General features: G+C 42.3%; 1 protein-coding gene across 1 annotated transcript in view; it reads right to left on the bottom strand.

Moving 5' to 3' along the window:
* LOC127583633 (cell adhesion molecule DSCAML1) overlaps positions 1 to 27,751 on the bottom strand; it is a 506,127-nt gene that overhangs the window by 245,987 nt on the left and 232,389 nt on the right.

Here is a 27,751-nt window from a genome sequence, read left to right as displayed (position 1 = left end):
AATCGTTCAGGTTTTTCCCCACCACATTCCCACAGCCAATATAAACTGATATAATACCTCCATGATTTATAAACTAAACTGTGCAAAACTTTACACTCTCAGTCCTGATGCAGGTCTTGACCTGAAATGTCAACCATCTCCCTGCCCCTGCAGATGCTGCCTGACCTGCTGAGTTCCTCCAGCAGCTTGTTTTTTGGTCCAGATCCCAGCAACTGCAGTGTCTAGTGTCCTCACCCTCACCAGCATTTTTAAATTACAAGCATCTGTTATCAAAAAACCAATGATTCACTAACATGTGCATCTCCAGGTGTGTTTGACTGTCTAAAATGGCCTGTCTACAGTCCTAGGGTAATTAGGGTTGGTCTATGAAATGCTGTTGGCATTGCCCACTCCATATGAAGGGAAACCTATCCAAATCACAAGGAAAATACCTGTGATATTACATCTTCAAAAGCACTCCCTCACGTAACAAAGTCCCCCAATATCCTTTAAAGAGGAGGAATGAATCTCGAACAGGAATGATAACTGAACTTTTTATGATGCAAAAATCGAGCTGCTAGAGAAACTCAGCGGCTCAGGCAGCATCTGTGGAGGGAAATGGACAGTCAACGGTTCAGGTCGAGATGCTTCATCAATCCAGAACTGTCGACTGTCCACTTCCCTCCTCAGATGCTGCCTGACCCGATGAGTTCCTCAAGCAGTTTGTTTTTTGCACCAGATGCCAGCATCTGTAGTTTCTTGTGTCTCCTCTGAACTTTGTACAGGATTGTCAGAAAGTGACTGAGTTGGAGAAAGCGGTCTTCCACTCTTGGGTTTTGTTTGATATATGCAACTTTTATCAAGCACATTGTACACAGTGCTTGCTCAAGATACCAGGAGCTCCCTGTGAAGGTCTAAAGCCTTTGGCGCAGGCTGAAGCATGAGGCTTAGTGACAGAAATTTGAATCATAGCAAAACCACTTTGCAGAAAGCTGATGTGGCTCAACAGTAGCACAGCTGCTAGAGCTGCTGCCTCACAGCTCCAGTGATCCAGGTTCAATCCTGACCTTCGGTGCTGTCCGTATGAAGTTTGCACCTTCTCTCTGTGACTGCATGGATCGGTACTGGTATTGGTTTATTATTGTCACTTGTACGGAGGTATAGTGAAAAACTTGTCTTGCATACCGATCGTGCAGATCAATTCTTCTTCCCACATCCCAAATATGTGATGATTGATAGGTTAATTGACTCTAAGAGTGTAGTTGAGGGGTAGAATAAGGGGGAGTTCATGGAAATGTGGGGAGAATAAAATGGGATTAGTGTAAACGGGTGCTTGATTAGTCAGCATACATTTGATGGGTCAAAGGGCCTGTTTCTGCAGTGTATGACTCAGTGAGCAGGAAGATGGATCGCTGTACAAATCCTGTCAATGCACTGACTCAAGAGGATAAAATGCTAACCTCAGTCACCTGAGATAGATTTCTTTTTCCCTCAAACAACCTCCTTTTTAAAATCATCAAACAACTATCACCAGCATACTTTTGTTTTCACACTGGAAGCCATTCATCAACCCCTCTCTGTACAAGAGCTGCCTTCTACCCCGTCAATCCCCAGACCATAAAACTGACTAAATGACTGAATTGTTTGCTGTGATTAATTTCCTGGCTGAACTCTAACTTGCGGATAAAGCATCCACGAGGCAGCTTCTATCCTTCATAACCTTACCTTCTCACCACCTTCTGACAGTATAACCAATATTTACTGGGACATAGCCTAATGAAGCCCATGGAGATGAAGCTCAATAGGAGTGGCAGAAGGCAATGGTCCTTCCAAAACTTCAGTCAGTCTTAGTTCCAGTTTCTGAAGCATTCCTCAAACACCAGGAGGCAGGTTAATCTTTGAAGGAATGGTTAACCTTTAAAACATACGAGTCTTCTCGCTAATAGTTTATAATTACTCCATTGATGCACATAGACCAAAATAGCTCAGCAATTATTGTATTAGTTTGGTGCCCAGTGATTGTGAAATTACTTTTGATGAATGAGCCAACACAAAGCTTGGCCAACTGACCTAATAACAGAAGTAAGAACAGAAAATGTAGGAAATGCTCTTCTCTCTCCACAGACACTGCCTGGCTTGCTGAGTATTCCCAGAATTTTTCCATCTCTACTTCAGATTTCCAACTTGGTTTCAAGAACCTAATAACATAATTGGTTGGCAATATCCACTATGAGAGACAAGATTCAGCTGAATTTGCATTTCTATCAGAGGTCGTTTCATTTGCAAGCTGAACTTTTATCCAGGATGGCCCTGGAAATCTGTTAAGGGCCAATCAACAAGAATTTCCTCCTTGCAAGGGAGGTATTACTTGTTACCTGAACAAGGTCTTCTAATGTAACTTGCTTAAACTAAATGGAAGAGTAGCTATTCACTGCAAGATGCACTGACTCGAAGAGACGAGGAAGACACGGCCCAGAGGGGATATACAAGTACAGCAAGAAGAGGAACAATCAATACATGTTACAGCTACTGCTCTATCCAATATAGATTTATAAAAATAATGAGGACGATACTTCAGGCCAGAATGTACTGTATAGTTCATCCAATTAATGAGCTCTCCATCCCTGGGTATTTGAGGGCCAATTTCTGTCTTACAGATGCTATTTTAACTCCTCAGGAATCAATATACTGGGTTTTATGAATTAGCTGTGGCACTGCTACACATAACTAGTGCCTCACTTTGACAGGCAACACATGCCATCATTCTCAGCTCAGTCAAGTCTGGGAATTTGTTTCAAATGAAGCTTCACATATACCACCTAATTTATTTACATAACCATCCCCTCCCCTAAATCAATATGCTAACCAGCATTATTAGAAAACAAAGTCAGAGGTGATAATCCCAATCCTTTGCCTTTTTCAGGAGGAATTCTTCAGGAATAGTGAATAATCGTACCGTGATTTTCCCTGACATTTTCTTCTCCCAATTACTAGCATACTTGTCATGATATATGAGTTAATTAGGAAAACACTTGAAAACTTTGAAGTCTAAGGGGGAGGGTATGAAAGCGGGATGATAAAAAGTTTTTGGGTCACTATATGTTAAAAAAGTTATTAAAGATTATATAACAAGAAACATGGCCGGAAGCCAGAGTAATTGTCCTCCAGACTCTGGGTAGACTGAGAATAGAACCATGTCTCTATGATGAAACAGGCTACTTTATCCCTGACACCCTATTACAAGAGTGATGCATTTACGATGCAAAGTAACATGATTAAAAAGTAATAATTTGTAAGGACAGAATGGACTGTTAGAGCCAGCATTGGCACAATGGACTAAAGGTCTTCTTCAGTGCTGCAAGACTTTGTGGCATTGTTGTTCTTATAAAACAATGTGTCCCTCAATATATTTTAGCACTGTGAATTTTCCATCTCACAAGAACTTGAGGTCATCCAAAATCATATTGTGCATGTCTCCTTACTCACTCCACTCCTATGTTTGCTGACTTCACTTGCTCACTCTCTACATCAGTTTTAAGATCCCATCTTTGCTTTCAAATCCCACCCCTATCACTGTGGCCTCCTTGAACTCTACAACCATCTAAGGTCTACCCATTTCAGCCCTCATGCATCGCTGAATAGTATCAGTACTGTTATTATTCTCTTTCCTCTTTCTCTTCTTCCAATCCACCATTGTTGACCTTCCCATTGGCAGGTACAATGTGCCCCCTTCACAGCCCTGGGATCTTTCTGACTGCAGATCCTGCTATTACTAGTCAGTGAACCTTAATCTCTGATTCAAACCAAGTCTTCAACTGCCAGGATGCTGAGCTCTGAAATTTTCTTCCTAATTGTCCTGATTTCTCTACTCTTCTTACCTTAAGGACTTTAAAATCTACCTCTTGGGATATGTCATGATATCTCACCACAGAGCTGTCAAACTCATTTTGGTAATGCACCTGTGAAACTCCTTGGGTTATTTTACTACATCAAGGTATTACATAAATTGATGTTGCATTCACTGGTGATCTTGCCATGATTGCATTGATATCTTTCAGCACTGACTCATTATATATAAGTTAACTGTGGCATTTCCCAAGATGTGATGACAGCAACTCTTACAGCAATAAAGTATAGATTCCAGCTACATCAACACCTCGTGCCCTTCCTCCAACTAGTCACAGAGTCACACAGGAAGAAACGGGCTCACCATATCCACGCTGATGATCAGGTACTAACTAGACTAATCCCACTTACTAGCACTTGGTCTGGAGCCTCTTTGCCTTGGTGATTCAAGTCTCATCCAGACACTTCCTAAATGTTGTGAGAGTACCTCCTCCCACCACCTTCTCAGACAGTTCATTCCATATTTCAACCATCCTCTGGGTGAAAAATATTTCCTCAGGTCCCCTCTAAACCTTTTGTTCCTCACCTTAATTCCATATCCTTGGTTTTAGACACCTCTGCATGGGAGAAGATTTCTTGGTCTTTACCCTATCTGTGCCTCTCATAATTTTGTACACCTCCATCAGGACCCAGGGAAAACAAATCCAACCTCTCACACGACTGTCATCTCAACTACCACACTAAACATCCACTCACTCTATCATTGATGTACCATCAGAACAAAATGTACCGCAGTTACTCCCAAGGCCTTTTCAACAGCATCTCCCAAACCCACACCCATTACCAGCAAGAGGTTTTAGGAACCACCACCCCAGGTTCCTCTTCAAGTTGCAAACCCTCCTGCTACAGAAATATTGCACGCAGTGAATTTGTCATGTTACCAGGCATTTCCAAAATGCTTCACAATGAACTGTAGCTGGCTGGAAAATAAATAAGTGGAAGGCCTTCAACACCTTGCACTTATAAAGCACCTTTAATGTTGCAATGTATTCCAAGGTGTTTACCAAGAGTGCTACCAAAAGTGTCTTTACACTCAGCCACATAAGGAGATTAGCACAGAGAACCCAAAACTCAGTCAATGGTCTGAAGGAGAAGATGGAGAGCTTAGGGAAAGGAATTCCAGAGCTTGGACCTCAGTACAGCCACTAATGATAAACAATTAAGTGTGGGGATAGGGAAGAGGCCAGAGCTGGAAGAGCGTGGAGATGAATGAGGTTTCAGTGACAGGGCAGTGCCGGGCCATGCAGGGATCTGTGAACAGCAATATGGTGCTGGCAGACAGACACACCATGGAGGTGAGTCAGCACAGGGCTGATCGGGAGCAGTATGTGGGCTGAGCTAAAATCCAGGAAGAAGCTTTGGATAAACACAGCTGTTGTATGTTGGATGTTGGCCTGAAGGGTATTGGACTGATCAAGTCTAGAGGGAGCAAATCCATGGATTAGGGTCACAGCAACAGATAGGTTGAGTCAAGGGCAGAATCAGGAATCTAGAAGCAAGTGGATTTAGGGATAGAGCTTTTAAGTGGTTACGAGATCATCTTAGGTCATACACAATAATAGGCATGAACAATCTGGTTCAGTTTCAAACAGTTGCCCCAGCTTTGCTCTTAGCAACACATAACAGAGACAAAGAAGCACATTCTGCTTCTAACACATTAACTTATTTGGTCTCGCCCTATCAAAGATACTCCTTTTGTTCTACCCATCCCTCCCCCACCTTCTCTGTAACTGAAAACTAACTTTCTTTTTAAGTTTCCCATTTTTATGAAGGGTCTAAAATCCAGAACATTAACTCTTTTTCTCTTTTCACAGATGGTACCTGACCTGATGAATATTTCCAGTATTTGTTTTATCTCCAAATTTCAGCAACTGCATTTTTTTTTGATTTTCACTGAAGGCAAATCAGTCCTGAACCAATGGGAGATATTTATGAATTAGATTTAATGGGTTCAAGACAAATGCTTCCAGAAAGGTGTAGATTGAGACTGTTCAACCTAGAGGGTCCTGAATGGCAAGAATGGAGGATGGAATACAGCAAAACAAGGGAAACACACTAACTTTTACAGCAGAGAGTCATAGACACAAACACCATTGAAACAGGCCCTACTGCCCATCGAGTCCGTGCTGATCATCAAGCACCCATTTGCAATAATCCCATTTTATTCTCCCCACATTTCCATCATCTCTTCCCAGACTCTACCACTCACCTACACGCTTTTGGCAATGTACAATGACTAAGTAACCTACCAACGACTTGTCTTTGGGATGTAGGAGGAAATCGGAGCCCCTGGAGGAAACCCACCTGGTCACAGGGTACAACAGCAAACTCCACACAGAAAGCACCCAAGGTCAGGATCGAACCTGGGTTGCCGGAGCTGTGAGGCAGTGGCTCTATTAGCTGAATCACTGTTCCGCCCCAAAGTGTAGGAGTGAATTTAAAATGGAAATCGGGAGAGGAAAGTGGGGGATGAGAAAAGAACATTGGCAGGTAAAAACAAAAAAAATCCAAAGATATTTTGTGTACATAAAGAGCAAGAAGAGGACGTAGGAAAGCACACAACCTGTTTGGAACCAGAAAAGCAATGAAGCAGAGGATGTGGGTGGGCTCTTAATGAATATTTTGTGGTTGTCTTCACAAAAGAAGGGGAGGATGCTGATACTGTAGGAAAGGTGAACAAGTGTGAGGTACTGGATTGGAATAAACATTGTACTGTTGTTTCAAGAAGAATGAAGGGTTAATGCAATTAATTACACAACAGTTGCTTTAACTTTGGTGGTGGGGAAAATTATTGATATCTGTTGATCCTAAAGGTAGCAGGACAGGTCAACAAGGTAAATTGAAACAAGTATATGGGATGCCTTCCTTTATTAGGCTAAGTACAGAATGTGACAGCAGGAAGTTTATGCAAAAGCTGTGTACAAGAATAATTAGGTCACAGCTTGACCATTGTATAGGGTTCTGGTCACCAAATTACAGGAAAGTTGAAATGGCTATTCTTTGGAGTGTAGGAGATTGAGGGGTGATCTTATAGAGGTGTATAAAATCATGAGGGGCATAGATAGGATGAATGCACACAGTCTTTTTCCCAGGTCTGGGGAATCAAGAACGAGAGAGCATTGGTTTAAGATGAGAGGAGAGAGATTTAATAGGAACCTGAGGGGCAACTTCTTCATACAGATGGTGGTGAGTATATGGAATGAGATGCCGGAGGAAGTGGTTGAGGCAGGTATAATAACAACATTTAAAAGACATTTAGACAGGTGCATGGATAGGGAAGGTTAGAGGGACGTGGGTCAAATGTGGGCACACGGGACTAGCTTGGATGGGCATCTTGGTCGGCATGGATGAGTTGGGCCGGAAGCCTATTTCCATGTTGTATGACTCCATGTGACTCTGGAGAGGGTTCAGAGGAGATTTATGAGGTTGTTGCCAGGAGAAGAAAATTGTAGCAATGAGGAAAGATTAGATGAAGGTGGGGCTAGTTTCTTGGGGAACTGATGGGTATAGCTTTATGACAGGCCAAGATAAATAGGATGGAGCTTAAGCAGAGGGGTCAAAAACATGGGGCATAGATTTACATTAATTGATTGAAGGATTAGAGGGAAATAAGGAGAAACCCAGAGGATGGTGGAGGTCTGGAACTCACTGTATGATGGGGAGGTAGAGGCAGAAACCTTCATCAAAACAAAACTGGACCTGCAGGGCTACAGATCTAGCGCTGGATTTAGATTGAGTCACTCTTTATCAACAGACATAGACATGCTGGGCCGAATGGCCCCCCTTCTGCATTGCAAATGTTCAATGAATCTAAGGTTACCAGCACACAGAGTTGGCACCCCATTGCTTTTAATATTCAATGGCTGCTTCTGTGGAAGCAGCTGGAAGAGTTTAGCATTCACATATCAGAAGCAAATTAAAAGCAGCGGTATTTAGGGTAAGGTTATTGTTCATTGTAAGAGTATTTGCTCACTCGGAGATGGTACAAAACACCTCACCAGTGTCATGAAATTTGAGCTACAGTATTGGCAATGCAGCAGATATCAAACCTCATATGGCTTGAGTTTTCTTTGAAGCCATTAAAGTGACTCCAGGAACAGTTTATAGCTCAGATATTTTCTGGCTGTTCTGTAAGGTGATCCCCTACATGACAATTCAATGGAAAGATGAAAGTGCTACATCAGAAGTAAAGAAATCCATCTCAAAACACCAACACTGAGGTCTAGAGCAAGGCTGCAAGTTGGATTTTAAAGACACAAGTTCTAATAATGTGAGCCACTCGTTTTAAAAGGAGACTGGTCTTCATTACTTGGGAGGAAGGAAAACCATCACACGACTACAGTGCGGTCAAACGCAAGCAAATAAAACTACCCAGCCTGCATCTGGGTCCCGTATGGCCTAGTGCAGAGACCCTGCCTGAAATGCCCCAATGCATGGGGCCTCGCTGGCTGTAAAACCCATTGTTGTTTCACTAGTTTTTAAAATTTCTGTCAGTGACATTTAAATAAAACTATTATCATTGAAGTAAATATTTTAAAAAATGAAATTTAGAAAATGAAAAATGTTACCAAAAACATACAAAAAATTACAAATATGAAGCAAAATTAAGTTAAAAGAGCGACACCTCTTCCCCTCTGCCACCTTAGTCCACAATCTCCACTGGTATTGATGGGTCTCAGATCCCTTACTGGGTCTGTTCTGATGCAGGATCTGACTGATAACTTACCCAGCAGAATGCTGGGGTATCCCACTTAGCCAGGGCCACACTACTGGGTACCATGTGGTGTCCGTCAATATCAATGGTGCCAACAGACAAGTTTTGTCCCCCGAATTTGTCTGCTTGCCAGACTTCTACATTTCTCAGCATGTATGCAGAATCTATTGGAGTTCAAATCAGTTCCAGTGGCCAACTGCTAGCAGTTCTGAACAACACTACCACTACGATCCAGTCCATCATGCCTGACTTTCATTCTCTAATTATTACTGATGGGATAAAAGTGTACTTGACTGACAACCAAACCCATCCAATTATGTCTTTCCAAAGGGCCAGGGAAGGAGTTGTGCCATGGTGATGGTCAAGTTGGGCAGCCAATAATGGGAGTGTAAGGGCCATCATGTGATGCAGCCTCCAGTAACACACATGCCACTCTCAATTTCGGGTTTTCTTCTGCATGGTCTTCAATTCAATTTGTTGGTCCTGTGGATATAAACAAGCAATGATATACACCACCACTAATAACACACAGAGGGTTCTTTGTAACAAGAATTCTTGTTGAAGGAGGAAGTAAAGAGTTAAATCTAAAGCAGGGTACAAGCTGCCAGAGAAAAGACTCACTGATGACCTGACGTAGCGGGATCAAACTTGGAAAGATGAAATGTTCAAGCCTGGTTCACTGCTTGACCCTGCCTGGCTAACATTATTCTTCTGGTGACCCCAAGGTCTCATCAAACCACAGCATTAAAGAAAGTAATGGTGTTGCACATCAGCAGTGAACACATTTGGGGAATGCTCTCAATTTCAAGTGATTTATGTCTTTTTCACCTCCTCACTTGAAATCAGTGCGTACTTGCAGGTCACAGACAGAAGAACACCTAACACAGTCCCACGTCTCATCCCAATGGGTGTTTTTAATGTGCAAACAACAGTGGCATACTCAAGCTTGGGGGTGTCATCACATTTGATCCCACTATTGTTTAAAATGCATGAAGATAGTCAAATGGAGGCACAGCCTCAGAATAAAAGGACGTCCCTTTAAAACTGAAATAAGGAGGAATTTCTACAGTCAGAGGGAGGTGAATCTGTGGAATTCTTTGCCACAGAGGGCTGTGGAGGCCAAGTCATTCATATATTTAAAACAAAGGTTGATAGGTTCTTGACACGTAAAGAGGTTAAGGGTTACAGGGAGAAGGTGGTACAATGGGGTTAAAAAATCAGCCATGAACGAATGGCAGAGCAGACTCAATGGGCCAATTGGCCTAATTCTGCTCCTATATCTTATGGTCTTATGGACCAGGACACAGAGAGTGGTAGGTGCCTGTAACAGACTGCCGGGGAAGTGGTGGAAGCACATATGAATGCAACATTCAAGAGGCATTTAGACAGACACGTGAACAGGCAGGGAAAGGAGTGAAATAGACTACATGATGGCAGATGGGGATAAGTTTGGATTGGCATCATGGTCAGCACAGACATGGTGGGCCAAAGGGCCTGTTCCTGTGTTGTACTGTTCTATGTTCTAACAAGTTCATCATTTGCCCGTGAACAACAATAACAGAAATTTGACCTCATCATTCAGTCGGGGAAAATATTGGCATTAAATCCTTAATCACACCTCTGGGAAGTGTTTGTGATGTGCCAGAAACTAAAGCAAAAGCTTCCAAGTTTGCTTTGTCAATCACCTTTCAGTACAGTCAACAAGCACCTCCACCTCTCCCTCTGTAATACTTAACAAATCACTCACCAATTCCACTCACAAATGAGGTATTGCAACTCAAATGTTTGCCCCTTATCTGCAATAGTTTACACAAGCATAGACTCTAACTGAAGGGAATTTGGATTATAATTGAAGCAAGAATGTGGATTAGGCCTTTTATCTGCTGCTTCAATTAAATTACATACATATGAGTCAGGAGCAGTAGTAGGTCACCCAGACCCTCAAGCCTGTTCCACCATTTAATAACATCATGGCTGATTTGACTGTGACTTCCATTCTGCTGTCCTGTCTACATCCTGTAACCTTTCACCCTCTTGCTTATCAAGAATACATCTACCTCTGCCTTAAAACCTCTTCCACCGCCCTTTGATGAAGATCCAAGCCACTCCGGGAGAAAAGCAAGTCATCTCATCTCTGTATTAAATTGGTGACCTCTTATTTTTAAATAGAAGTCCGTAGTTTTAGATTCTCCGACATGAGGAAAGATCCTCTCTATATCCGTGTAGGACGCCAGACATTTCAGTCCAAACAATAAATGCTATCATTTCTGCTCCATTCAAGTCTCCTCCTCTTCCCTTATCGACATCTATCAGTGTAAAGTGAAATGGAGTAGCCACATACACAACGTGGCTACTAGAGCAGGTCAGAGGCTAGGAATCCTGTGGTGAGTTACTCACCTCCTAACTCCCCAAAGCCTGTCCACCTTCTACAAGGCTCAAGTCAGGAGTGTGATGGAACACTCTCCACTTGCCTGGATGACTGATCAGCTTCAACAAGACTCCTGAGACAGCGCTTTCCAAACCCACCACCTCTACCAGCTAGAAGGACAAGGGCAGCAAAAGCCCGGGGAACACCGCCCCTGGAACACAAAGAATTCTGCAGGTGCTGGAATCTGGAGCAACACACACAAAGTGTGGGGAGAACTCAGCAGGTCAGGCAGCATCTATGGAGGGAAATGAACAGTCGAGGTTTCGGGTCGAGACCCTTCATCAGGACAGGAAAGGAAGAGGGCAGAAGCCAGAATAAGAAGGTCGGGGGGGGGAGGGGGAGGAGCACAGGCTGGCAGGTGATAGGTGAGTCCAGGTGAGAGGGGGAAGGTAGCACACACCATTCTGACTTGGCCGTTCATTCACCATCACTGGGTCAGAATCCTGGAACTCTCTCCCTAACAGCATTGTGGGCATACCCACACCTCAGGGATTCCACCTTCTCAAGGGCAATTAGGGATGGGCAATTAAATGCTGGCTCAGCCTACAGGGTCCACATCCCTTGAATGAATTAAAAATTTTTCAGTAAAAGTTTTACTGAAACTATGATTTTGTGGACAATGACCAACTCTGTTGGGACAAGGCCATGGAAAATGGAAGGACATCATCCTGCAACATCCATATGAGTTTACAGTCATGACCCCTTCACCATCTCGTTCCATTTAGTCTGACATGAAGTACCCTAAGCAGCTCATTATTCAGCCTCCCTTAAACACATCAATTTTTGAAGATAGCACTGGGATTAACATATATGTCCCCTAGAAAGAGCTGGATGCTGATGACAATAAAATTCCACAACACAAGAGGCAGGGTAGAATATTTAATCAAATAAATGCAACAAAAGTAGGTGAAAATAATAGTGCACCTCTTTATGAAACACATTAATTGGGCCCCATATCTAAGGAAGGATGTGCTGGCGTTGGAGAGGGTCCATAGGAGGTTTACGAGAATGATCCCAGGGATGAAAGGGTTAACGTATGAGGAGCGTTTGATGGCTCTGGGCCTGTGCTCACTGGAGTTAAGAAGGATGAAGGGGGATCTCATTGAAACCTACCAAATATTGAAAGGTCTGGAATAGAGTGGATGTGGAGAGGATGTTTCCACTGGTGGGAGAGTCTAGGATCTGAGGGCACAGCCTCAGAATAAAAGGACGTCCCTTTAGAACTGAGATGAGGAGGAATTTCTTTAGCCAGAGGGTGGTGAATCTGTGGAATTCATTGCCATAATCAGCCGTGGAGTCTAAATCACTGGGTAAATTTAAAGTGGAGGTTGATAAGTTCTTGATTAGTAAGGGTGTCATAGGTTATGGGGAGAAGGCAGGAGAATGGGGTTGAGAGGGAAAAATAAATCAGCCATGATCGAAAGGCGGATCAGGCTCGATGGACTGAATGGCCTAATTCTGCTCCTACGTCTTCTGGTCTTATTAATACATCAGGGGCAATAATGATCAACGCAGTGGTACAGCAGGTAGTACTGCTGCCTCACAGCTACAATGACCCGGGTTCCAACCTGACCTCCGGTGCTGTCAGTGTGGAGTTTGCATGTTCTCCCTGTGACTGCATGGGTTTCCTCCAGTTGCTCCACATGCCAAAGGTGTGGTTGATTGGGTAAACTACCCCTGGTGTATGTGAGAGGTAGGAGAGTCTGGATGGAGTTGACGGGCATGTGACAGAGAATAGATTATTGCTCAAATAAGTGGGAAATGGCATTCGGAGACACAGGAGACCTCAGATCCTGGAATCTGGAGCCAAAACAACGAGCTGCTGGAGGAACTCAATGGTCAGGCAGCATCTGTGGAGACAGATGGTTGACATTTCAGGTGGAGACAGTCCTGATGCAACGTCTCCACCCAAAATGTCGGCCATCCCTTTGCTCCCATAGATGCCGCCTGACCCACTGAGTTCCTCCAGCAGCTCGTTTTTTGCTGGGAAATGGGACTGATGGGATTGCTCTCAGAGCTTACATAGACTCAGTGGGATGAATGGTCTCCTTCTGTGTCATAAGAAAATATCCAACAACTCATTAAAGTTCTGAAGAATGAAAGATAACTTCTTTGATACACGTAAGATCCTGAGATGGATTGGCAGCGCAGATACTGAGGCAATGTTTTCTGGGTGGGGAGGGGAACTGAGGGCATCATCTCAGGGTTGGCCATAAATGACTGAGGCAAGAAGACATTTCTTCACTCAACATATTGCAAGTTTCTATCCCTGAGAACCGTCAATGCTCAGCTGATGCGCACCTACAAGGCTGAGATCCACAGTTTAGACCACAACAGAATTAGGCAATTTGGCCCATCGAGCCTGCTCCGCCATTCAATCATGACTGACTTTTTTTCAACCCCATTCTCCCACCTTCTCCCCGTAATCCTTAACCACCTTACCAATCAAGAACCTATCGATCTTTGCCTTAAATATACCCAATGACTTGGCCACAGCCCTCGGTGACAACGAATTCCCCAGATTCAACACCCTCTGGCTAAAGAAATTCCTCCTCATCTCAATTTCAAAGGGACGTCCCTTTATTCTGAGGCTGTGCCCTCGGATCCTAGACTCTCCTACTGATGGAAACATCCTCTCTATCCAGGCCACTCTATCCAGGCCTTTCAGTATCCAGTAGGTTTCAATGAGATCCCCCCTCATCCTTCTGAACTCCGCCGAGTACAGGCCCAGAGCCATCAAACGCTCCTCATACATTAAGCCTTTCATTCCCGGGATCATTCTTGTGAACCTCCTCTGGACCCTCTCCAGGGCCAGAACATCTTTCCTTAGATATGGGGCCCAAAATTGCTCCACAATATTCCAAATATGGTCTGACCAATGCCTTATAAAGTCTCAGCAGTACATCCTTGCTTTTTATATTCATTAGACATGCAGAGATAGGTAACCGAGGTAGGGGATTAACCACGGTCAGACAGAAGGACCAAATGGCCCACCCTTGCTTCTCCTCCTTGTATCCTTAACAAAGGAAGTGAATTGGCCACTAATAGAAAAACATTAGGGATATGTATAGACAATCTAATTAAGACCATGCTACTTTATCTGAATCCTTAAGTTCTTGCAAGAAATGCCACATCCAGCCATGAATATGGTTCTGAGGCAGCAGATCAGTTTTTCCCATTAACCTATACCAAAGGGTAATTTACAGTGGCCAATTGACCTACCAGAATGTCTTTGTGATGTGGTGGAAACTGGACTACCTGGAGGAAACTCATGCAGAGAACTTGCTAACTTCACACAGACATCATCAAAGGTCAGGATCAAACTCAGATCCTTAGATCCGTGAAGCAGCAGCAGAAGCTTCATCATCACCCAATTAATTCCACACCCTTCAAAATCTCAAGCTCAGTCCTTGGTGTGTGCTGATTAGACTGACATCATCGGGAAGAGGAATGCTCCAGCTGACCTCAGGTCTGGGAGGTGGATGGGGTGGGAAGGAAATTAGGTCGGCTTCCTGCTCCTGAGTGCCATCTTGCAGCAGGGTGCAGCTGTCCGATCATGAAGGGTTGTTGTCAGGATTGTGACGCCCCTACGGTTGGATAACCAGTCAACGTGCACCAATTTGGCTCATACATGAAGAAAGGCAATTTAGGCGAGGTATTTGGTTGTTGCCCATAAATGGTTATTCCAGGACATCAGGATCTCCTGTGGAGGGGCAAGAATAAGTGGTTCTTGGAGTAGGAAAGCGAGAAGCCTCTCTCTTCCTCAAAGGACAGTGGAAGCAGAGTCCATGGATATCTTTCATGCAGATATGGGTAGAGAGGATGAAAGGTTAACGTGGCCTGACAGAAACGCAGATTTCAAGTTGTTAGATTAGTCATAATTTTATTAAATGGTGCCTCAGTATAGCAACACTATCTCAGTATAACAACACTATGACCACTTTGCACACAATGGACTTTGTTTTTTTTGTTCTAATTGTGTTCTTTCTTGTAAAAATTGTGTATAATTTATGTTTAATTTATGTTTAATTTATGTTTTTCTTGTGAATGTTGCATATCTGATGCTATGTGCATGTGATGCTGCTGCAGGTAAGTTTTTCATTGCACCTGTCATACATGTACTTGTGCATGTGACAATAAACTCGACTTTGAATTTGACTTTTTGGAGAAGACCCAATGGGCCTAATGGCTTACCCCTGATCCTAATTTGTGTGTTTGTATGTCAGCCGTTTTGTATTATGGTGCTGCCTTTCTACATGAAGCCAGGAAAAAAAACAACTCTTGCCTCTTGAGCCCGTTCGCCATGATTGGCCATTTAACTAGATCACGGCTGCTCTTCAATTAATTTCACAAAGAATGTATTAGGAGAAAAAAGTATTTCCTAAACAAAATCCTAATGCAGGAACGTAAATATATCTCTGCTGGGGACAACAGGCATCACACTCCAGACAAGCCAACATCAACAAATGGGAACACACCAAGCCTCAGGAAGAGATCTGATTGCAGCCAAACATACAAGAGAGTCTGGGTGCCTGTTGCATAGACATAAATAATCCACTTTTCTTAATTTCTTTTTGAATGGGCAGTTACCCATCGATTATTCAGAACAAATTAAACACTGGGTGTTATGAATTTACCGTCAGCCTTCAAAACTCAGGAGCAAGCCTCTGTATTATCAGGGAGATATCTAAAATGGAGGAAGAGAGGGGGAGAGAGAGAGAGTGGGGGCAGAGACAGAGAGAGAGAATGAGAGGAGAGAGAGGGAGAGAGAGAGAGAGAGAGAGAGGTGTGACTAATTCTGTAATCATGAAAACAAATCAGACAAATGTCACGGTCAACGTCAGGATAACAGTAAGGCTTCTGGAAAATCCCAGTGGCTCAGCTCTTCTATGATTAAAATACATTTTAGATTAAAAGTGTGCACTTGTGGGCACCGACATTGGCAGCGATACGGATCACAAAATGAGCAATCCTTACGCGCAAGCCTCCACCGATCCCGCATTGGCTGCCTGTTACCCAGGGAGAAATACAGGCCCACTACACAGCCTGCAGCCACATTGTGAGCTAGTTACTGGGGTGGAAAGCTGGGTCAGGCAAAATGTGAAGGAAATAACACAACACCACTGAACAGAACTACCCATCTTCAAATCTTCAACTGCTCACAATCTCATGAGGGAGTGCTGGTTGGGCCCACCTCAACTAGGTTCCTGCAGTTGTTGGTTCTGTAAGCCTACAGATCATACTTTGTATGAAGGGAGTGATAACTGCATGAAAAATGTATTAAGAGATAGTTTTATTCCATCAGCTAAGTATCAGCAATGGGATTTCATTCCATAAGATGCTAGGAGCAGAATTAGGCCATTTGGCCCCTCAAGTTTGCTCCACCATTCAATTCTGGCTGATATTTTGTCTCAACCCCATTCTCCCGCCTTCTGCCCGTTACCTTTAACCCCCTTTTACCAATCAAGACCCTATTAGTCTCTGCCTTAAATACACCCAATGACTTGGCCTCCACAGCCCTCCGTGCCACCGAATTCCACAGATTCACCAGCCTCTGGCTGAAGAAATTCATCTTCATCTCAATTCTAAAGGGATGTCCCTTTATTCTGAGGCTGTGCCCTTGGATCCTAGACTCTCCTACTAATGGAAACATCCTCTCCACGTCCTCTCTATCCAGGCCTTTCAGTATCCGATAGGTTTCAATGAGATCCCCCCCTCATCCTTCTGAAGTTCAGCGAGTACAGGCCCAGATTCCATATATTTCCATTTATAAAGATGGAAAGAGCAAAGTGGATAAATGATACACAAAGGTAATACTATGTGCTTACTGCATAGTTCTAGCACTTTCACTTTTGAATTCAGGCATTTAGGTTCAAAGTGCTTTTGCAGACATCTGAGGACACAATAAAGCTTGACATTTCTATGCTGCACTGTCACAGAGTCTCTCTTTCAGATGAGATGTTCAGCCAAGGTTCTGTTTGTTCTTTCAGACAAAAGATCTACTTTAGTGTTCCATAATCAGGTGAATTCTCTGGTATCTTAAACAGTTTTCATCCCTCAAACACTACTTACAAAATAAAAATCAGTTTATATATAAGTTGGTTGTTGTGTTTCCCCTCACGTCTGAAAACAGCTTCATTTGCTCTGAGACACTTCACAATATCCTGAGGTTTCAAAGCAACTGTGGGAAAAAATATACTTAATTCCATAATTTTTACTGAGTTTTTATGGCATTTCTGGAATCATAATGCCTCCAAATTACTCTTCCTGTGGAATAGTGAATCATTTTCACTTTCTCACTGTTTAGTTACATAATATGGAACTTGGACATGCAGAAGGTTCAAGGTTCAGTTCTAAACCTGCACAGACATGGTTTTCTAAGTTAAAAGGTCAACTGTTAGTCTCGGCACTAAAGACTAAAAATTGACTGGTCAGGTGGCAAGAAAAGTGGTAATTGCACTTCAGTTTGGAAAAGTATGAGTCCTTGCTCTTGGGAAAGGCAAATGAGGCAAGAGAATGCATAAGAAACTATGGGGTACTGAAAAGTCAAAGAGTCATACAGCACAGAAACAAGCCCTTTGGCCCAACCTGCCCATGCTGACCATGATGCCTTTCTACACTAACCTTTTCTGCCTGCATTGGACCCATATCACTGTACTCCTTTCTTGTCCAAGTACCTGTCCAAATACTTTCTAAATGCTGTAATTGTACCTGCCTCCACCACCTCGTCTAGCAGATCGTTTTATATACCCACCACCTTCGGTATGAAAAATTTGCTCCTCAGATTTCCTTTAAATTTCTCCCCTCTCACCTTAAAACCATACCCCCCTGGTTTTAAATTCCCCACCCTAAGAAAAAGACTTTGACTGTCTACTCTACCTATGCCCCTCATAATTTTATAAACCTCAATAAGATCATCCCTCAACCTCTAATGCTCCAGTGAGGAAAAACGCAGCCTATCCAATCTCTCCTTATAAGTAAAGCCCTCCATTCCAGGCAACATGCTGGTGAATCTCTTCTGCACTCTTTCTAATGCTGCTGCATCCTTCCTGTAGTGTGGTGACCAGAAATGTACAGCCTGGCCAATGCTATGGTATTCCAACTTTTATACTTAATGGCTCAGTCTATGAAAGCAAGCATGCCAAATGTCTTCTTCACTACTCCATCCACCTGTGTCATCATTTTCAGGGAGCTATGAACTTGCACCCGAAGGTTCCTCTGTATATCAACATTCCTGAGGACCATTCCATTTACTGTATTTGTCCTTAGTATTTGATATTCCAAAGTGCATTACCTCACACTTGTTTGTATTAAATTCCATCTGCCTGTACACAACCCATCCTTCTAGCTGATCTATGTCTCTCAGTATCCTTTCACAATCTTCTTCATTCTCTACTGCTGCATCAATTTATGTGTCATCAGCAAACTTACTAGTCAGTTCACCTACATTCTCAGCCAAGTCATTTATATACATGACAAGCAACAGTGGTCCCGGCACTAATCCCTGCGGTACACCACCAGTTAGACTTCCAACCAGAGAAACACCCCGCGACCACAACTACGGCCTCCAATCACCAAGCCAATTTTGGAACCAGTTTGCTAACACACCTTGGATCCCATGAGTCCTAACCTTCTGGACCAGCCTACTATGTGGAATTTTGTCAAACACCTTACTAAAGTCCATGTAAACCATGACTACTGCGCTGCCTTCATCAATTTTCTTAGAGGAACAGAGGGACTATGACCATGGAACACTTTCAGAGATTCCATGAGTAGCAAGTAGATAAGGTTATTATGAAGACTTACAGGTTACTTTCCTTTACTGGCTGATGAATAAAATATAAGTCATACTGGAACTGTGTAAGACACTAAGCTATAAGAGTGTGCATTGTCATAATTATCACATTACAAGAAGGAATGGTGCAGAGATATACAAGGTTGTTGCCAATGAACAAAAAAATTTAGCTAGGCTGAGGGGAAACCTTATAGAAGTTTATAAAGTTATGAGAAGCATAGATAGAATAGACAGTCAGAATCTTTTTCCCAGGGTAGAAATGTCAGATACTAGAGGGCATGCATTTAAGGTGAAGGGGGAAAGCTTAAAGGAGATGTGCAGGGCAAGTTTTTTTTTACATAGAGAGTGGTAAGTGCCTGGAACAGGCCACCAGGGGTGGTGGTGAAAGCAGATACGATAGTGGCATTTAAGAGGCATTTAGATAGGCACATGAGTATGCAGAGAATGGAGGGATATGGATCATGTGCAGGCAGAAGAGATTTAGTTTAATGTGGCATTGTGGTTGGCACAGGCATCATGGGCTGAAAGGCCTTTTCCTGTGCTGTACCCTTCTATGTTAATGTCATTCAGACCTTGTCGTATTTTAACTCTGAGCTGCAGTGCGCAGTGCTGACCCCAGTTACTCTGCCTTTTTATCCCACAACTTATGCCACATTCTTTTAACAATTGTTATCCTAGTACATTGCAGCAACTTTAGGAAAAAAATCTAGGCAGCATTCTGACTTAGAGGCATTTAACCATAATCCTACAGATGGTAGCTTTGCATCATTGTCTCCTCAGCCAAGCACATACACCAATTTGTAAAGAAAAACAACTACATCTGCTGGAAATCTGAAATAAAAACAGAAAATGCTGGAGAAATTCAGAAGCTTAGGCGGTGGAGAAGAAAGAAACAGAGTTAACATTTCAGGTTGATGAATTCTCATTGGAGCTTTTCCAGCATATTCAATCCAACATCAAATTATGCATCAAAGAAAATAAAATAAAGAGAGGGAAAGAAAACTGAACAAAAATGAAAAAATCCATCAATAATTCAAAGCTGCAAGTAGGAAAATCCATACTTGTAAATATTAATTTTCAGTAGCAGAGACATTTCTTGGCAGTAATCAAGACTTTTACTGCTTTTAAACTGACATTAAAATGAACAAGCTTTATCTTTTTGAGGTCTAGTGTGTATTGCTTAAGTATTACAGGTGCAGATCATGCATGTGTTTAAATGCCAAGTCTCTCCATGAGATACAAATATGGTGCAGTTTCTGGAAGAAGTTAATTCAACTTAACTATCTGATTTCTACCGTTAACTGCATACTCGTGACACTGGAAGTTGTGATCTGATTTACACCTTATATAAACAGTGAGTGCAGATAGTTCCTCCCTTATTAGAGTCATAGAGTCATACAGCACAGAAACAGGCCCTTCAACCTAACTGGTCCATACCGACCAAGGTTCCCATCTAAGCTTGTCCAACTTGCCCACATTTGGCCCATATCCCTCTAAATCTTTCCTATCTATGTACCTTATTGTTTGCACAAAATTCACACCCATATTATTGACATTTTTTCACAATTGTTGCACTCTTATTTGGCAGGTGATGTCGTGATTACTTATAAGAACTACATCTCGATGCGAATTATACCAATGGGGCTTGTAACACCTTGGGTCAAAGCGTGATCTTGCTCCACACTCACTAATTCTGATGCTCTTCACAGACTTGTGTCTCTGCTCCATACTTTTATATTATCGTGACAGACCCAATCTTTATCAGGTTTTACTCCATGACAGAAGGTCAATATGTATTCTACCAAGGTTAATATGATTTGATTAAAAATCTTCATCTAATCTACTGCCAGTATGGCTACTGGGTGAGTGAGGGAACATGAGACAAAAAACACAACATGAATTTAATAAACAATGAAATATTGCCTTCATTAGTGAGGCCTGAAAGGATTTGTGCTAAGCTCACTCTGTTCGCCTGTCTGCAGTAACACATATTATATGAAGAATTATCTGAATTCCAAATTCACTTCCATTGCAGGCATTGCAACGCAAAATGTTGTTATTAATACAGGAGGTTCTTGATTATACTTGGCCTTCTCATATAATCTTTTTGATTTAATTTCCACATTTGAAATTGCTAACTCAACCTTGGAAGGGCAGATTCACAGAGTTCCATCTCCTGCAGTTGCCATACGTGTCAGCCAGGAGGGTGGGAATGCATAGAAAAAGTAGGGCATCAACACCAAATCAGATTCATTATAACCCACACTCTCCACGTGCATATCTTCCAGGGAAAGCCAATGGATGACCCTGAGGACCAAGAACTTGGGATAGAATTACAGGAACATTGACTTTTAATATACAAAGGAGGCCATTTGCTCTATCATGTCTGTGTAATCTAAACAAGAGCCATCCAGCCAAATCCCATTTTCCAGTTCTTAAGCATTGCCTTCTAGGCTGTGGTGTCTCTTGTGCCTCTCCATGCTCTTTTAACATGGATTCAGGATCCCCAGCATCCTTCTAGGAGTGAGTTCCAGATCTCTAGTACCCTTTGGGTGAAAGAAAATCTCCTCATCTCCCTTCAAATTCTGCTAAGTACTTTCAATTTATGCCTCTTGATTATTGACAATTATACAATGGGAAATAGCTTCTTGATTATTTATGCCTCTTGATTATTGACAATTCTACAATGGGAAATAGCTTCTTCCTATCCATTCTCTCTAGGCCCCTGGGAGTTTTGCAGATCTCAATTAAATCTCCCCTCAGCATCCTCGATTTGAAAGAAAAAGCCCTCAGCCTAGCTCCAGAGAAAACAACCCTAGTTTGTCCAACCTCTTCTTATAGCTCATATTCTCTAAGCCAGGCAACATTCTGATAAACCTCTTCTGTACCCTTTCCAAAGCCTCCACATCCTTGTCAGCCTGGATCTTTGAATTGTCTGTCTGATAAGGGTTTTGGTGAACTATGGGATAAAATGACACAAGGCCACTGAGGATGGATGAGCTGACCTTTTCAAGGACTCTAATTTCTCATTGAACATATGGAGATAAAATTGAGGCTCCTGGATAAGTGCATCATAACTATTGATGGCAGTAAAAATGGAAAAGGCTGAAAATATTAGCTGAAGGGTTTCAGTCATTTTCTTATGAGGTCAAGTTGAATGTAGTAAATATAAAGGCATATTACACATGGTACATGAGATGTCACCCACAAAGGAGCAAAGAATGCAGTATAATTACTTGAAAAACTTGGAACCCCAGCAATAGTTTGTCAGATCCAGTTATTTTCGAATCCGCAGGTTCTTTCAGAAGTCCAGGAATGAGTTGAAAACAACTTGGTGGTTCACAAAGTTTTACTGGAAAAGTTTAAAACAAAGAAACAGTCACAGAGCACATGACACTAGCTTTACTACTTAGAGATGAGCTGAGACAAAAGGAACTAAAGGTGAGCTAGGGCCGGGGAGGGGAAAAGAGCAAGAGAGAGAGATAAGCAAGAGAGAGATAGAGGCAAGAGAGAGAGATAAGTAAGAGAGTGATTAACAAAAAGCGACACCTTTTATACCTGAGATAACAATAGTCCAATCAGAAAACCTATCAGATACATGTGGCCAAACCAACCAATGAGAACACACATATTCACCTGATGGACGAACCAATAAGCTAGGAAGCAGCCCTTCCTTGTGCAGCCACTTGAGGTGTGTTAAACACTATGCATGTTAAAAAAAACTATATAAACAGTCAAATCCAACAAGTTGGTATCATAGAACACAGAATAGTACAGCACAGGAACAGGCCCTTCGGCCCATGATGTTGTGCTGAACTAATTAAACTAGTTGTGACACAGCAGTTACAAAATCATAGAAGTTTACAACTGGCCCAATAAGTCAGTGCTTGCTCTATTACAATGTGATGTCATAAAACAGAATGCAAGTTTGCATGTCAGTCAGGGCTCAGCTGGTAGCACATCTCCTCTGGATGAGAAGGTTATGGGTTCACATCCTAGTCCAGAGCATTAAGTGCAAAAATCTAGGCTGACACTCCAGTGCCATACTGGGAGAACACTACACTGTTAGAGGTGCGATCTTTAGCCATTAAAACCAAGCTCCTGTGTTTCTCTCCCATATCACTATTTTGAAGAAAGGGATCAAACGTCTTGCTTTTTTTCATTCATTCGCAGGATGTGAGCATCCCTGGTAAAGTCAACATTTATTCTCCATCCCTAATTACCCCTGACTGAGGAACAAAGGACTGCAGATGCTGGAATATCCAGATGTTTGTGGAAGCTGGCAGAATACAAATTGGCTGCATAGCTCCTAATCTACGAAGCAGACTACACTTGGCTACATTGGCTGTAAAGTGCTTTGGAGTGTTCTGAGGGCAAGAAAGATGCCACATTAATTAAAGTCTGTTTTCCACAGCTTATACTGAGACTTCACAGTATAAGTTGTGACCTGAGGGCTTGGCTTTGTTTCTCTTTCCACAGATACTGCCTGGCCTACTGAGTGTTTCCAACATTTTCTAGTTTTATTTTAGGTTTTTTTTACTTCCATTAACTGCCGGACTTCACAGTTCACTAAGTGCCCTCACTGACCAGCACACCATGAAAGTCCACATGTGCTTTGTCAAGGGTGCAGACAGAAGACCCATGCAAATCAGATGTACAACAGAACCAAAAGAACCTGCAGGTCCAGACTGGATCAAGCAAACACTGAATAGATCAGGATGATCCTTTCCGATCACCAGACCGCATGGGGGTATCTTTCATGACTCGAGCTCCAGGTTCAAGGTAGCCAAGAGTTAACCAGCGTACGAACAGTGAATAGGAAACGGCATTGACTCTGCCTTGAGAAACGTTTGACTCATTCATCTTTATTTTGATATATCCAGAACAAGGGTCCAGATCACAATCACAGACGTTGCGCACCATATGTTACTGTCTTGCTCAGGATTCTGGGCTTAGAATTACTTGGCACTGTGTGCAGGATGATTACAATGGAAAATCGTTATTCCTTCTTTGCACACAGAGACATCCTCCAAATTCCCAGGACAGGTATGTTTGCACAGTTTTGATAGATTCCATTAATTGCTAGGCATTTGCCAGCACCATTAATTTAACTAAATATTCATTGTACAGGAAAAAGATGGAGTAAAATATAGAGATCTTGAATTTAACGACGTCAATTCCTTGCTGGAGGCCTGGACAAATGACACTACCTCAACCCCTTCCATTTAAGTTTCCTGTCAGTAAAGGGTCATTTTCAGGAGGAGACAAAAATAATGATGCACTCATCCCATTTCTCTGCATGTGAACAACATGATTAAATCAGCCACTTGGAACTCTTACCATCACATTATCTCTGTGTGATACCTTGACTGTTAAAGAAAGTGCTCCCAAGTCTAGACCCTCCTCAAGGGTTACCACGTCTACCTGAAGAATAAATTCCCCTGGGAGACTCTGATCCCTTCCCATCTTTTTTCTCCCTGTACAAGGAGGAATGCCATTGACTTTCAATTGACATTTCCTTCAGCAGTGTGCCTCCAGCTTGGTAACACAATCAGCAAATGGAAATTGGCAGTTCATCATTTTATGTTTCCACGTAAGTAGAAAGCAGCAAATGTTCACACTAAGTGCTGTTATTTTAAATTTTATTTTAAATGCATATCAGTTGTTCTATGATACTTTGGTGTTGCACATGGAGAAACAAGTAGCCCAGTTACTTACCAACTTAACTAGCAATCAAGTTACAGGACCAATAGCCAGAGTTTTGGACAATGGATCCAGACTCATGAGTTCAAATCCCACCATGGCAACTGGGAAATTCAGATACTAATAATGATTTTTTTAATTTAAATTAAAAGAAAAGCCTGTCAGAGAAATGTTAAATACTAAATAGCAGACTATTGTGGCAAACCCATCTGTTTCACTAATATGCTCTGGGGAGTAAATCTACCATCCTTACCAGTCTGGCCTCTATATGACTCCAGATCCACCATTGTGGTTGACTCTTGCCTGCCTCCTCAATCAGGGGAAAAACACGATGACGCTGGAGGAGCTCAGCAGGCCAGGCAGCATCCATGGAGAAAAGCAGGCGGTCAACATCTCGGGTCAGGACCAGTAAAGAGGAAAAAAAGCATAGAAAAAAGAGAGATAGGCTAGGAAAGGGAAGAAGAGAAGAGATGGTTGGGGGGTTGTTGGGGGGGGGGGGAGTTGAGGGGATTACTTAAAGTGGGAGAATTCAATGTTCATGACCTTAGGCTGCAAGTACCTACTCTGCCCTCCTCCCCCACATCTGCCTATCACTTTCTCTTACCTGCATCTACCTATCACTACCTTGTGCCCACCCCACCTCCCTACTTCTGTCCACCTATCACTGCTCTACTCCTCTTATATATTGGGCTTCCCCTTTTCCTATCTTCAGTCCTGAAGAAGGGTCCTTAACCGAAACATTGACTGCCTGCTTTTCTCCACGGATGTTGCCTGGCCTGCTGAGTTCCTTCAGCATCATAGTGTTTTTCATCTAGATATTCCAGCATCTTCAGTCCTCTGTTCCTCAGTCAGGGGTAATTAGGGATGGACAATAAATGTTGGCTTTACCAGGGATGCTCACATTCTGCGAATGAATGAAAAAAAGCAAGAAGTTTGGTCCCTATTTTGTGTGAGTTAGTTGAGCATACAACAATGAGGCATGACAGATGGGAAAATCAACTTTGGATGCATTTTCTACCCACCCTTCCTGGGTATTGACTGAGGCCATTAATAGTTTAATGGGCTTATGATTTAATAGCCTGCAGACCCAATCAGTATTGACCCACAGATATTCACTGCATATTTGGCTGTACTAGAGTTTGGGAAACTGTTCCAGCAACCAAACCTGAACTGAAATACTTCCTTGAAATTCATCTGTGTTACATCTTGCACAACATGCGGAGAAGCCCCAGTGATAGTTCCACTCCACTTCTGAAATTCGATTCTACTGACCAGGAATGAAAATCTAGGCAAATCTCTTCAGGAGAGCAATGAAGGAAAATAGTCAAAAATGTCAAAATCTCAGCAAAACTAAGTTATTCTGGAAGTAACAGAACAAAACCCAGATCAGAGTTTTCAATTTCAGGAAGAAAAAGGTCCCAAAAACCAAATTTGCATAACTGATAAATATCCTAGTTATGCAAAAATACTTCATGCCTACTGAGAATTTTTAATTTTGATAAGAATCTCTTTTATTGTTTGAAGAAGCGGGAAGGAAATATATTAGATCATTTCTGCTCATTCCAATTGGCATGTAAGAATATAAGCATGGTCTTAACTGTGATTCCCCATTTTTCAAGAATCCATGGACACATTGAAACCTACATCAGAAGAATGCATACTTGAACACTGTTGTAAAGGATGTGTGCTAATTGTCTCCTCATTGCTGTGCCCCATTGTGAGGCATCAATGTTGTCAAAAGAGATAGATTCAAAAATCAAGGACATATGAATATAAAAATCAAACTTAGTTAAAAATTGCCTCAATGTAGAACAATACAAACATGACCTTACAGTCACTAAGACTCTGCTATGTAATGCAGTAAATTGCAGTTTTAATATTCAGGACTCAAGGAGCCTCCCAGCAGACGTTTCTCTGGATACCCTGCAGCATCTCTCCTTCAGCGATGTAAATAACACAGATTTACCAGTCCACTGAAGGTCAGAAGTCCCCAACAGAGGCAACATGGGAATAGCTTTGAAATTACTTGTCTCTGTCTCTGTGCTTGCTGAGACTGTGTTCACCATAATAAGCATCACATCCTATTTGCATAACACGCTCCTTCATTTACTTCAGCTTTCAGGCTGGTTTTTTTTGCGAAAATAAATATAATTAAGACGACATTAATTCAGCCAAGTCTGTTGGCAAGCTTTCACTTGAGAGAGGCAACAAGATGTCAGTGGCAGATTTGAGGGGGCCTTTGGATTCAGAAGTCAGAATGGGAGGGGGTGATGGGGTGGGGGGTGGAGGTGGATAGAGGGCCATGGGTGGGGAGGGGATGCTTTTAAAATTGGTAAATTGTTAACTTAGTTTATTATTGTCACAGGTACTGAGGTACAGTGAAAAACTGTTTTGCATACTGTCCATACAGATCATTTCATTACAGCAGTGCATTGAGGTAGTACAAGGGAAAACAATAACAGAGTGCAGAATAAAGTGTGAGAGTTACAAAGAAAGTGCAGTGCAGGTAGACAATAAGGTGGAAGGCCATAATGAGTTAGATTGTGAAGTCAAGAGTCCATCGTACTAGGTGACTACCATACTTCAGTAGCTTGGGACTCAGCAGCATTCTTGCCTCTAGTCGTAGGTTCAAGCACCACTCCAGTAGTTTGAGCAAAAATCTAGGCTAATACTCCAGTGTAGTACTGAGGGAATATGGGGTGTTAGAAGTGCCATCTTTCAGGCGAAATGTTAAATGGGGGCTGCAACTACCCTCTCACCTGTATGCAAAAGATCCATGTCACTGTTCCAAAGAGTTCTTCATGGTGTTCTGGCCAATGTTTAACCCACAAGCAACATCAGTAAAATAGATGAAGCATTCTTTAATGCATTATTTCTTGAAGCTCACAATGTTCAAACTGGCCGCAACATTGTCATTGTAAGCAGTATGGATTACACCTCATTGCCAGTAAAATGTTTTGTAATACACAGTAACGCAAATGCAAGACCAATACAATTATAATACGGAATGACTATTAGCTCAAACTCAGGAGTTCTTCAAGAAGGTTGGATTCTGATCTCAATTTGGACTGCAAGAGGGTGAATAGGAAAGTTACCCTGAAGCTTAAAAATGCTTCCCCATCAGAGAGGGGCAGGAAGTGAAACATAAATTGGAAGGGAGCACATCAACCTATGCCAATGTAGAGTGATGATATCCACCTACTAAACAGTAGCCGTGCTACATAGA

This window comes from Pristis pectinata, chromosome 27 (genome assembly GCF_009764475.1).
Source record: "Pristis pectinata isolate sPriPec2 chromosome 27, sPriPec2.1.pri, whole genome shotgun sequence".
Classification (NCBI taxonomy): Eukaryota; Metazoa; Chordata; class Chondrichthyes; order Rhinopristiformes; family Pristidae; genus Pristis; species Pristis pectinata.
This window is presented reverse-complemented; position numbering and strand designations above follow the sequence as displayed.